The sequence below is a fragment of the Scyliorhinus canicula genome, chromosome 7 (genome assembly GCF_902713615.1).
Source record: "Scyliorhinus canicula chromosome 7, sScyCan1.1, whole genome shotgun sequence".
NCBI classification, from domain to species: Eukaryota; Metazoa; Chordata; class Chondrichthyes; order Carcharhiniformes; family Scyliorhinidae; genus Scyliorhinus; species Scyliorhinus canicula.
Genome location: NC_052152.1, coordinates 73988995 through 74002441, shown reverse-complemented (window position 1 = coordinate 74002441; position 13447 = coordinate 73988995). Strand labels below are relative to the sequence as shown.

The window sequence follows — 13447 nt, the reverse complement described above, 5'->3', positions numbered from 1 at the left end:
GGGGATAAATGCTGTTGTTGCTGGGGGATAGACGCTGTTGTTGCTGGGGGATAGACGCTGTTGTTGCTGGGGGATAAACGCTGTTGTTGCTGGGGGATAAACGCTGTTGTTGCTGGGGGATAAATGCTGTTGTTGCTGGGGGATAAATGCTGTTGATGCTGGGGGATAAAACACTGTTGTTGCTGGGGGATAAACGCTGTTGTTGCTGGGGGATAGACGCTGTTGTTGCTGGGGAATAGACGCTGTGTTGCTGGGGGATAAACACTGTTGTTGCTGGGGGATAAACGCTGTTGATGCTGGGGGTATAAACGCTGTTGTTACTGGGGGATAAATGCTGTGTTGCTGGGGGATAAACGCTGTTTTTGCTGTGGGATAAACGCTGTTTTTGCTGGGGGATAACACTGTTGATGCTGGGGGATAAACGCTGTTGATGCTGGGGGATAAACGCTGTTGTTACTGGGGGATATACGCTGTTGATGCTGGGGGATAAACGCTGTTGTTGCTGGGGGATAAACACTGTTGTTGCTGGGGGATAAACGCTGTTGTTGCTGGGGGATAAACGCTGTTGTTGCTGGGGGATAACTGCTGTTGATGCTGGGGGATAAACGCTGTTGTTACTGGGGGATAACGCTGTTGATGCTGGGGATAAAACACTGTTGTTACTGGGGGATAAATACTGTTGTTGCTGGGGGATAAACGCTGTTGATGCTGGGGGATAAACGCTGTTGTTGCTGGGGGATAAATGCTGTTTGATGCTGGGGGATAAATGCTGTTGATGCTGGGGGATAAACGTGTTGTTGCTGGGGGATAAATGCTGTTGTTGCTGGGGGATAGACGCTGTTGTTGCTGGGGAATAGACGCTGTTGATGCTGGGGGATAAACGCTGTTGTTGCTGGGGGATAAATGCTGTTGTTGCTGGGGGATAAACGCTGTTGTTACTGGGGGATAAATGCTGTTGTTGCTGGGGGATAAACGCTGTTTTGCTGGGGGATAAACGCTGTTGTTGCTGGGGGATAAACACTGTTGTTGCTGGGGGATAAACGCTGTTTTTGCTGGGGGATAAAATGCTGTTTTTGCTGGGGGATAAACACTGTTGATGCTGGGGGATAAACGCTGTTGTTGCTGGGGGATAAACCACTGTTGTTATGGGGAATAAACGCTGTTGATGCTGGGGATAACGCTGTTGTTGCTGGGGGATAAACGCTGTTGTTGCTGGGGGATAAACACTGTTGTTGCTGGGGGATAAATGCTGTTGTTGCTGGGGGATAAACACTGTTGTTGCTGGGGGATAAACACTGTTGTTGCTGGGGGATAAATGCTGTTGTTGCTGGGGGTAAACGCTGGTGTTACTGGTGGATAAACGCTGTGTTGCTGGGGGATAATGCTGTTGTGCTGGGGGAATACATGCTGTTGTTGCTGGGGGATAACACTGTTGTTTGCGGGGATAAACACTGTTGTTGCTGGGGGATAAAAGCTGCTTGTTGCTGGGGGGATAAACACTGTTGTGCTGGGGGATATAAACACTGTTGTTGCTGGGGGATAAACGCGTTGTTACTGGGGGATAGATTGCTGTTGTTGCTGGGGCTCTTTCTACGCCTCCTGTTGCCTCTGGAAGGCAACACATTGTCAGGCACCACTCACACACAGGCATGCCCCTCAGTACAGAAGTCTGAAGACCTGCACTCCAGACATAGGAACAGCTTCTTCTCCCACAGGTACAGACTCAACAACTCTCCCTCGGACGATCTGTTCCTGTAAGAACACTATTCACGACGGCCCTATGCAGCTCCTGCTCATGTATTTGCTTTGTTTGGCCCTGTTCCGCACTGTAACCAATCACTGTTTGTCGATGTACCATTTGTCAATATACTCTGCCAATTATTCTTTGTTCTACTATGCCTGTACTGTGTAACTTCCATTGGCCACAGAAAAATACTTTTTCACTGTACTTTGGTACATGTGACAATCAATTCAATCTCTAACACGCTGTTGTTCCTGGGAGATTAATACAGTTGTTACTGGAGAGATTAATGCTGTTGTCCTGGGGATTAAGGCTGTTTGTTCCTGGGGATTAATGCTCTTGTTACTGGGGGATTATGCTGTTGTTAATCACGGCTGGTGGATTACTTGCGCCAATCGGGCAAAGTTCAGCAGCTACCTTCCTGCTTTTATCCTCACCAGTCACAAGAGGAGTTGAATTTATTTAGAGAATGGAGGGTAATTATTTCTGGGAAGAGAGCTGTAAATTCCCTCAGCCACCGGCTCCTCGACCTTTCTCATCCCTCCCCACCACCCCCACCCCCCATTCATCCATGCACCCCCCCCCCCCCTCCCTTCTATCAGCACCCCCTCCCCCATAATTCATCCATTCATCCATCCCACCCCCATTCGCCCATCCCCCGACTTCAGCTCAGGAACCCGCTCGCTGCTGTTCCGCTACTTTGGGATCTTGCGAGTTTCTGATCCGTTTTCCCATGGGACAGCTGCCCAGATTGGGGTACTGGGAGAGGTCGCAGCCATCTTCACTTTCTGTCCCAGGGCTCATTCACAAACCACCAATTTTCCTGGGGTTATTGCCGGCCAGGATTGAATGAAACTCCATTAGTTTACTTACTGGTTAAAATCTCCACTGCTTGGGCGGATCGGAGCCGCAGTAAAGGTCCAGGCTGTGGTTTGCCGCCTCAGTCATCTCTGCAACACTCCCACTGACTGTGAGGGGAAATCAGAAAGCGGATTGAGTTCAACAAGCGCCGCTTCCCAGAGCAGCCGGGCTGGAGCTGCAGTGAGGGAGCTGCTGCAGCTCTCCCACACCTTCAATCACTGTCGCCTGTCACGGTTTGCACAATTTCCGATGGCAAACATTAAGTACAAAGCTCTGAAGCAACCTTGAGATTGCAAACAACGACTTTTAAAAGTGAAATATCAACGCCGCGGATCCAGCTGAAACAGTCAGTATCTCTCAGTACCCAGAACTAGCCCTGTCAGTGCCAACAGTTTGCCTCTTGATTTATAAAGGCCGATTGTCACAACGAATTCAAAAAAAAACTTTGACTACGGCCCGTCACCTGTTTAGTAGTCTTTTAATGCCGGTCTTAGTTCCAAAGATTCAGGTTTACATATTAGGCGTTTGCATTCAAGGACGTATATCGATAGGCAGTGGTTTCCAGTTAGCAAGCCCTTATGTTTCAGAGTTTACATTCTTTTCAACACAAAGGCAACCCCGCCTCTCCCGACAGCTCAAAAAAAATGAGTCACCAGATCGCAGGAGAAGTGCAGGCCGATCCGAATGCATTGGTCTGTAACTATTCCAGCAACGTAGCTCTGCCTAGTGGGTCTTTCTATCAATTCATTTTCATTACACAGTATTTTTAATAAGGAGAACACAACAATGTAGGGAGGGGTGTGATAGCCCTGGAAAGGGGCAGAGGAGATTTAGCAGGATGTTTCTTGGGCTGGAGAGTTTTACTTCTGAAGAACGTTTGGATAGACTGGGATAAAAGCCACTTACTGCAGATGCTGGAATCTGAACAAAAGAGGAAAATACTGGACAATACCTTCCTGTTCCTTGCCATTTCAACACACTGTCCATGCCCACGTGTCTGTCCTTGGCCTGCTGCAATGTTCCAGTGAAGACTAATGTAAACTGGAGGAACAGCACCGCATCTTCTGATTAGGCCCGTTACAGCCTTCTGGATTAATGTTGAGTTCAACAACTTCACACTGTGAACTCTCTCCTCTACCTTCACCACATTTTTATTTCTATCAATTCACTTTCTATTCTTCCATCCATCCGTTTTTCCCTCACCAATGTGTCCCCTTCCCCAGCCACTAGCGCTACCTGTTCCCTGGTCCAGGTTGTCCTTTGACACACTGTTTACGTTGTTCACCCTTAACACATTCTGGTCTCTTAATGTGCCACTATCAGACACCTTCTTAGCCTTGATCACCACCATTTACATTCCCTTTGCCCTTCTGTCCACGTCATTTTTGTCAATCTCCACCTACTACTGGCCCTCCACGTTCCCCCCCCTAACAGTATACTCTATTCCCAGTTCTCTGGCTTTGACAAAGTCATCAAAACAAAAGCTCACTTCTCTCTCCCCGGACTCTGCCATATCTGCTGAGATTGTCCAGTATTTTTGGTTTTTGGTTTGGATAGACTTGGTACTTTTCCTTCGAGCAGAGTAAACTGAGGGGGGGGGGGGGGGGGCATGATTGAGATGTATAAGTGGCATAGACAGAGTTGACAGAAATAAACTTTTCCCCTTAGTAGAGAGATCAATGACAAGGGCGTACAGATGTACAGTGCGTAAAGTTAAGAAATTACGATTGGACATTGGTGGCACAGGTGCTTATTCACTGCTTCAAGGTAATTTAACAAGTTTAGTGAGTGGGAAAATACATGGCAGACGTGGTATAAAGTGGTAAATGTGAAGTTAACCACTTCGGATGGAGTAACAGAATGGCAGAGTATTATTTAAATGGTGACAGATTGGGAAAAGTAGACGCACAAAGGGACCTGGTGTCGCTGAGCACCAGTCTCTGAAAGCAAGCATGCGAGTACAGCAAAACAGTTGGGAAGAAAATGGTATGTTGGTCTTCATTGCAACCACGTGGGCAGCACGGTAGCACAGTGGGTAGCACTGTTGCTTCACAGCGCCAGGGTCCCAGGTTCGATTCCTGGCTTGGGTCACTGTCTGTGAGGAGTCTGCACTTTCTCCCTGTGTCTGCGGTGGGTTTCCTCCGGGTGCTCCGGTTTCCTCCCACACGTTTAGTGAGTGGGAAAATACATGGCAGACGCCGGTAATAAAGTGGATAAATGTGAAGTTAACCAATTCGGATGGAGTAACAGAATGGCAGAGTATTATTTAATGGCAGAATGGCAGAGTATTTGGGGTAGCAGGGTAGCATGGTGGTTAGCATAAATGCTTCACAGCTCCAGGGTCCCAGGTTCGATTCCCGGCTGGGTCACTGTCTGTGTGGAGTCTGCACGTCCTCCCCGTGTGTGCGTGGGTTTCCTCCGGGTGATCCGGTTTCCTCCCCACAGTCCAAAGATGTGCGGGTTAGGTGGATTGGCCATGCTAAATTGCCCGTAGTGTCCTAATAAAGTAGCTTAAGGGGGGGGGTTGTTGGGTTATGGGTATAGGGTGGATACGTGGGTTTGAGTAGGGTGATCATGGCTCGGCACAACATTGAGGGCGAAGGGCCTGTTCTGTGCTGTACTGTTCTATGTTTGTTCTATGTTCTATGTAAAGGTAAGGGGCAGGAGGTTTAGAGAGGATGAGGAAAAGCTTTTTCACCCAGAGGGTGATTGGAGTCTGGAACTCACTGCCTGAAAGGATGGTAGAGGCAGAAACCCTCATAACATTTAAGAGTATTCAGATGGGCACTTGTAACTCCGAGGCATACAAGGCTTATGGGCCCAAGTGCTGGAAAATGAGATTAGAATAGTTAGGTGGTTGTTTTTGACCAGCGCAGAAGGCATTGGGAAGAATGGGCCTTTTCTGTGCTGTAGACCACTGTGACTCTTTAAGAAATAGGAGCTGGAATTAATAGCCCCTCCAGTCTGTTCTGCCATTCAATAAGATCATGATTGCTCTGACTGTGGCTTAACTCCATTTTCCTGCCTGTCCGATGACCTTTTTACTCTCTCCTCCAAGAGAGAAGAAATTCCTTCTCACCTCTAGCTCATGTGGGTGATACCTTATTTTGAACATGTTCCCATTAGTTCTAGATTCCTTGACGGGAGGAAACCATCCTCCAGCGCCTACCTTATCAAGCCCCCTCTGAATATTACGTTTGAATAAGACACCTCTCATTCTTCCAATCTCCAATGAGTACAGGCCCAACCTGCTCAATCTTCCCTCATGAGTCAACCCTTCATCCCATCAACCTAGTGAATCTTCTCTGAGCTGCTTCCAATGCAAGTATATCCCTCCTTAAATAATAAGACCAAAACTGTATACAGCACTCTGGTGTGATGTGGTGTAAAGCTATCGCATGACTTCCCTACTTATATCCTCTATCCCCCTTGCAATAAAGGCCAATATTCCATTTGCCTTCCTAAAGATTTGCTGTGCCTGCATACTAATTTTTTGTGATTCATGATTCTGATCCCTCTGTACCACAGTATCCTGCAGTTTTTCCCCACTTAAATAATGTCCTTCTTTTTTATTCTATTCTGACCAAAGTGGAAAACCTCACATTTTCCCACAGAATGACTACATCTTCCAAATCTTTGCCCACTCACTTCCCCTCTAAATCCCTTTGCAGACTCTTTGTGGTCTCCTCACAGTGTACTTTCAGAAAATTTATCGATCAAAGCCATTAATCTAGACTGTAAATAGTTGAAGCCCCAGCACCGATTCCTGTGGCATACTGCTAGTTACAGTTTGCCAACCTGAAATTGATTCATTTGTTCTAACTCTTTGTTTCCTGTCACTTAGTAAGTCCTCTAACCATGCTAATGTATCATCTCCAACCCTATAAGCTCTTATATTGTGCAGTCACCTATGATGTGGCATCTTATTGAATGCCTTTTGAAAATCTAAATATACTACATCTACTGGTTCCTCTCTATCCATTCTACTTGTTACACCCTCAAAGAACTCTAATAAATTTATCAAACACAATTTCCTTTTCATAAAGCCATGTTGACTCTGCCTGATTGGATTATGATTTTTTTTTAAATGTCCTGCTACTACCTCTTTCATAATGGATTCCAGCATTTTCCCAATGACAGGTGTAAAGTTTCCTGATTTCTTTCTCCCTCCTATCTTTAATAGAGCCCTTAATGGGCAGCACGGTGGCACAGTGGTTAGCATTGCTGCCTCACGGCGTCGAGGTCCCAGGTTCGATCCCGGCTCTGGGTCACTGTCCGTGTTGAGTTTGCACATTCTCCCCGAGTTTGCATTGGTTTCGCCCCCACAACCCAAAGATGTGCAGGGGAGGTGGATTGGTCAAGCTAAATTGCCCCTTAATTGGAAAAAATGAATTGGGTACTCTAAATTTATTTTTAAAAATAGAGCACTTAATTTGCAGTGCTTCAATCCACTGTGACTTTCCAGACTCAGTGGGCCAAATGGCCTCCTTCTGCACTCTAGGGATACTATGGATTCCCATCAAACCAAAAAGACTTTGACTTACTCAGTAACTTTAAACAAGTGGCCCAATTGATAGTTAAAGTCTTAGTTAAATCAAATGTCCATTTAATTGTTTATCACAACTAGTGCTCTAATATTGTCTGCTCTCACTTTGAACGTTTCATTAGAGAATATACTTCTCCTGCCTATATCCATTAAATTACACCTTTTAACCTTAACTTTTACCCATTAGCCTGTAAATATTTTTATTCTCCTGCTTTTTCAGATTTTCTCCCACCAACAACGAACAATAAGCAGTAACGAATATAATGTTAACAACCATTATATGGTGGCCCTGACGTCTGTTATCATGAAATGTTTCGAGCGGCTAGTCATGAGACGGATCACTGCCAGCCTCCCAGACGGTCTCGGTCCACTGCAGTTTGCCTATCACCGCAACTGTGCTCCCGTGCTGCCCTTAGGTGGTACTTTTACTTTTTCTTTTTTTTTTTTTTAATTTTTTTTTAATAAATTTAGAATATCCAATTCATTTTTTCCAATTAAGGGGCAATTTAACGTGGCCAATCCACCTAACCTGCACATCTTTGGGTTGTGGGGGTGAAACCCACGCAGACACGGGGAGAATGTGCAAACTCCTCACAGACAGTGACCCAGGGCCGGGATTCGAACCCGGGTCCTCAGCGCCGTAGGCAGCAATGCTAACCACTGTGCCACCGTGCCGCCCAGGTGGTACTTTTACAAAAGTCTTTTTGAAATCTATATACACTAAAGAAAAAAGAACAAAGCACAGTACAACACAGGAATAGGCCCTTTGGCCCTCCAAGCCTGCGTTGACCATGCTGCCCGTCTAACCTAAAACCTTTTACACTTCCATATCCCTCTATTCCCATCCTATTCATGTATTTGTCAAGATGCCCTCTTAATATCACTATCATACCTGCTTCACCACCTCCTCCGGAAGCGAGTTCCAGGCACCCATTATCCTCAGTGTAAAATAATTTCCCCGCACATCTCCTCCATAAACTTTACCTCTTGCACCTTAAACCTATATCCCCTAGGAATTGACTTCCACCCTGGGAAAAAGCTTCTGACTATCCACTCTGTCTATCCCCCTCATAATTTTGTCGACTTCTATCAGGTCGCCCCTCAACTTCCGTAATTCGAGTGAGAACAAACCGAGATTATCCAACCTCTCCCCATAGCTAATGCCCTCCATACCTGTAACGTCCTGGTAAACCTCATCTGTACCCTCTCCAAAGCCTCAACATCCTTCTGGTAGTGTGACAACCAGAATTGAACACTATATTCCAAGTGTGGCCTAACTAAGGTTCTGTACAGCTACAGCATGACTTGCCAATTTTTATACTAAATGTTCCAACCGATGAAGGCAAGCATGCCGCATGCCTTCTTGACTACCTTCTCCGCCTGCCTTGCCACTTTCAGTGACCTGTGGACCTGTACATCCAGATCCATCAGCCTGTCAATACTCCTAAAGATTCTTCCATTTACTATATATTTCCCACCTGTATTAGACCTTCCACAATTTACTACCTCACATTTGTCTGGATTAAACTCCATCTGCCATCTCTCCTCCCCAGTCTCCAACTGATCTATACCCTGCTGTATCCTCTGACAATCCTCATCGCCAGTCGCAATTCCACCAACTTTGTGTCATCTGCAAAATTACTAATCAAACCAATTACATTTTTCTCCAAATCATTTATATATACTACAATCAACAATGATCCCAGCACTGATCCCTGTGGAATGCCATTAGTCACAGCCCTCCATTCAGAAAAGCACCCTTCCATGCTACCCTCTGTCTTCTGTGACCAAGCCAGTTCTATATCCACCTTGGGGGGCGGAACAGTGGTGCAGTGCTGTCTCACGACGCCGAGGACCCGGGTTCGATCAGAGTCCCGAGTCACTGTCCGTGTGGAGTTTGCACATTCTCCCCATCTGCGTGGGTTTCACTCCCACAACCCAAGATGTACAGGGTATGTGGATTGGCCACGCTTAACTGCCCCTTAATTGAAAAAAAAAGAATTGGATACTCTAAGTTTATATATTTTTTAAGTTCTGTAAGCATCTTGCCAACTCTCCTCTGTTCTTGTGTGACTTCACTTTCTGTACCAGTCTGCCATGAGTGACTTTGTCATACACTTTACTGAAGCCCAGGTTGACAACATCCACAGCCCTACCTCCATCAATCATCTTCGTCACTTCTTTGGAAAAACCCGATCAAGATAGTGAGACACGATCTCCCCTTCACAAAACCATGCTGCCTCCCGCTAATACGGCCACTTGCTTCCAACTGGAGGTAAATCCTGTATCGAAGAATCCTCTCCAATAATTTCCCTACCACTGACGTATGGTTTACCGGCCTGTAATTTCCTGGATTATCCTTGCTACCCTTCTTAAACAAAAGAACAACATTATCTATTCTCCAGTCCTCTGGGACCTTACTTGTCACCAGTGAAAATACAAAGATTTCTGTCAAGGCCCCAGCAATTTCGTCCCTTGCCTAACTCAGTACTCTGGGGTAGATCTCATCAGACCCTGGGGACTTAACTACCTTAAGGTTTTTTAAGACGCCCAACACCTCTTCCTTTTTGATCTCAATGTGACCCAGACACACCCTTCCCCAGACTCATCATTCACCAAGTCCTTCTCTTTGGTGAATACTGATACAAAGTACTCATTCCATAACTTGTCCATTTCTTCCTGCTCCATGCATAGATTCCCTCCCCTGCTCCCTGTGTGGGGTTGGGGGGGTGAATTGTTGGTGTAAGGAAACTAATAATCTTTATTAGTGTCACACGTCGGCTTACATTAACACTGCAATGAAGTTACTATGAAAAGCCCCTCGTCACCACACTTCAGCGCCTGTTCGGGTACACAGAAGGAGAATTCAGAATGTCCAATTCACCTAACAAGCACGTCTTTCGGGCCTTATGGGAGAAAACCGGAGCGCCCGGAGGAAACCTACGCAGACACGGGGAGAAGGTGCAGGCTCCACACAGACAGTGACCCAAGCTGGGAATCAAACCTAAAACCCTGGCGCTGTGGAGCAATAGTGCAAACTACTGTGCTACCATGCTGCCCTACCTTGCGGTGGCCTAAGTTGGACGCAATGTGTTCAAAAAGGGAGACCCCTGCCTCAGCCCAAAATATGTGGAAGGTAATATCTCAGTAGTGGTGGGAGGAGGTCATTAATTGGTCATTTAAGGGCCTCAATTACCCCATGGTGCATGCGTGCATGGGCAGCACGGTAGCATTGTGGATAGCACAATTGCTTCACAGCTCCAGGGTCCCAGGTTCGATTCCGGCTTGGGTCACTGTCTGTGCGGAGTCTGCACATCCTCCCCATGTGTGCGTGGGTTCCTCCGGGTGCTCCGGTTTCCTCCCACAGTCCAAAGGTGTGCAGGTTAGGTGGATTGGCCATGATAAATTGCCCTTAGTGTCCAAAATTGCCCTTAGTGTTGGGTGGGGTTACTGGGTTATGGGGATAGGGTGGAGGTGTTGACCTTGGGTAGGGTGCTCTTCCAAGAGCCGGTGAAGACTCGATGGGCCGAATGGCCTCCTTCTGCACTGTAAATTGTATGATCGTGAGAGGCCACATGACTCGTAGCCCACCACAGGTAAGATCCCAGCAGAGGCAGGTAGGCAGGGGGCACTGTGCCATTGCCATTGCACCTAATTTTGCATGCAGCCTCCTGCCTATCAACCAACTCCTGGAGGTGCGTTAAATTCCAGCCACATTTTCGTTTTTAGAATAATAGATATTGCGGGCAGCATGTGGCACAGTGGTTAGCACTGGGACTGTGGTGCTGAGGACCCGAGTTCAAATCCAGCCCTGGGTCACTGTCCTTGTGGAGTTTGCACATTCTCCTGATGTCTGCATGAGTTCGGGCAGCGCGGTGGCGCAGTGGGTTAGCCCTGCTCCCTCATGGCGCCGGGTCCCAGGTTCGATCCTGGCTCTGGGTCACTGTCCATGTGGAGTTTGCACATTCTCCCCATGTTTGCGTGGGTTTTCACCCCCACAACCCAAACATGTGCAGGTTAGGAGGATTGGCCACGCTAAATTGTCCCTTAATTGGAAAAAAAATAATTGGGTACTCTAAATTTAAACAAAAATAGATATTGGCCTAAAAATTTGATTTATTTAGTTAATCAATTCATGGCGGTGTGTTACAGTTCATCCAAGGAGTCCAAGTTGCTGTGGGAACATGCAACTTCACATGGATGTTGTGGTATGAAGCTATGGTAATGATGGGAAAGATTCCAAATTTCCTTCCATTACATGGTTGATCAGGAATGCTCCCACTCATACGACCTGCCATTTGTTTGTGTTGGAAGGACTTGCAGGTTGATGCTCAACCCATTTGGCCATGTTATGAACTCACCTCCCATGGCCATCAAGTCCTGGGGTGGGACATAAACCCAGAGCTTCTGGCTCAGAGGTAGCGAAGCTACCCAATCAACACGCCACAAGACCTAAAATCAATTCATAGCTAAATATAAATTACTTAAAATTCTCAGCAGCATTTTTCTAACCAATATATTTTCATATGCAAACTTGTTACAATTCCACTTCCAAAGGGGCGTTTTTTGCTTTTTTGGAGCAACTTTCGGTAAACTCTTATAGTAATCTAGAACCAATCGTGCTGAAGCTTCCTATTAGAGAAGTGGGATTGAATATGCTTCAGTACAGAACAGATGGCCCGATCCACAGTCTTATTCCCGGCCATCCAAAGTGAAGAGCCAAAGTTATATCAAAGAATGTGGGCTTCACATTGGTGGTGATATAGCTAACTACCTCGGTCAGGTACAAAGTCTATAAAGTTCCCATCAGGTGGCCTACAATCATTCTGAATAATTTCCACGTTAGACTGACTTTTAGAAATTTGAAGTACCCAATTCTTTTTTTTTTCCAATTAAGGGGCAATTTAGCGTGGCCTATCCAGCTAACTAGCACATCATTGGGTTGTAGGGGTGAGACCCACGCAGACATGGGGAGAATGTGCAAACTCCACATGGACAGTGGCCCAGGCCGGAATTGAACCCGGGTGCACAATCCTGCGAGGCAGCAGTGCTAACCACTGTACCACCATGTTGCCTTCCTCTGTTCTTTTTCCGAACATAATAATCTAACCAAATAGAAAGTGGAGCTCTGAGTGTGTGCTGGCAGAATGCTACAGATCTCCTTTGTTGTTTTTCAGAGTGTGTCTCAGAGACAGCAGAATATTTCTAGTTTTGAAACCCTGTATCAATCACACTCTACAGTGAGAACTGTCTCCTAATGTCATTCAGCTGAATATGGATTCAGGGCTGGATTTGACATACTGCGGCCCTAAGCTATGTCAAGCTTAAGAGGCCCCCATGACATTACCGAAAATTTGTAATATTTCAACAGAAAGAACAATTAAAATAGAATTAATGAAGCTTCATATTGACATATGTGCATGGACAAGGTGCAACAAAAGCTAATAATCTAACTCAAACATAGAACATAGAACATAGAACATTACAGCACAGAACAGGCCCTTCGGCCCTCAATGTTGTGCCAAGCCATGATCACCCTACTCAAACACCACGCATCCACCCTATACCCGTAACCCAACAACCCCCCAACCCTTAACCTTACTTTTTAGGACACTACGGGCAATTAGCATGGCCAATCCACCCAACCCGCACATCCTTGGACCGTGGGAGGAAACCGGAGCAGCACCCGGAGGAAAACCCACATGTATCTTGAAATAAGCCAAATTGCATTATGAAATATTTACAGATTTCTTAATTAGCATGTATGCAAACATATGTAATCTCCAGCAATACAAGAGCAATTAGACAGATAAGCACTTACTGAATGGAAGCAGCAATATAACCTGCACAAAACTTCAAACATTTTTTCACGATACATAATGCTCAGGACAGACAGCTTTTTCCTGCAGCAGTGTTGTCTGCAATTCAGTATTGATGTTTTTCAGCCACAAAAATATCTTCTCCTGAGCAGTTTGTTACCATTGGACTGAAAGTAGGACAACACGTTGGCATAATGATTAGCACTGCACCATGGTCCCGGGTTCGAATCCAACCTTGGGTGACTGTGTGGAGTTTGCACGTTCTCCCAGTGTCTGTGTAGGATTCCTCCGGTTTCTACAGTTTCCTCCCACAGTCCAAAGATGTGCAGGTTAGCTGGAGTGGCCATGATCACCCTAACCCTACCGAGGCCCCACACCCCACCCTATCCCCGTAGCTCCTCTAAGCTTTTGGACACTAAGGGGTAATTTAGCATGGCCAATCCACCTAACATGCGCATCTTTGGACTGTGGGAGGAAACC

General features: G+C 46.2%; 1 protein-coding gene across 3 annotated transcripts in view; it reads right to left on the bottom strand.

Annotated features, from left to right (window-relative positions):
• LOC119969054 (organic solute transporter subunit alpha-like) overlaps positions 1–13068 on the bottom strand; it is a 77138-nt gene extending 64070 nt beyond the window's left edge. For 2 of the 3 annotated variants that reach the window (XM_038802232.1, XM_038802234.1), the window contains exon 1: positions 2615–3132. The gene's annotated coding sequence lies outside the window, so the exon portion shown is untranslated. Of the gene's footprint in view, positions 1–2614; positions 3133–12969 lie in introns of those variants that run through there. The other variant, XM_038802233.1, reaches the window with a different exon arrangement.
• Between the last annotated feature and the right edge of the window lie 379 nt (positions 13069–13447).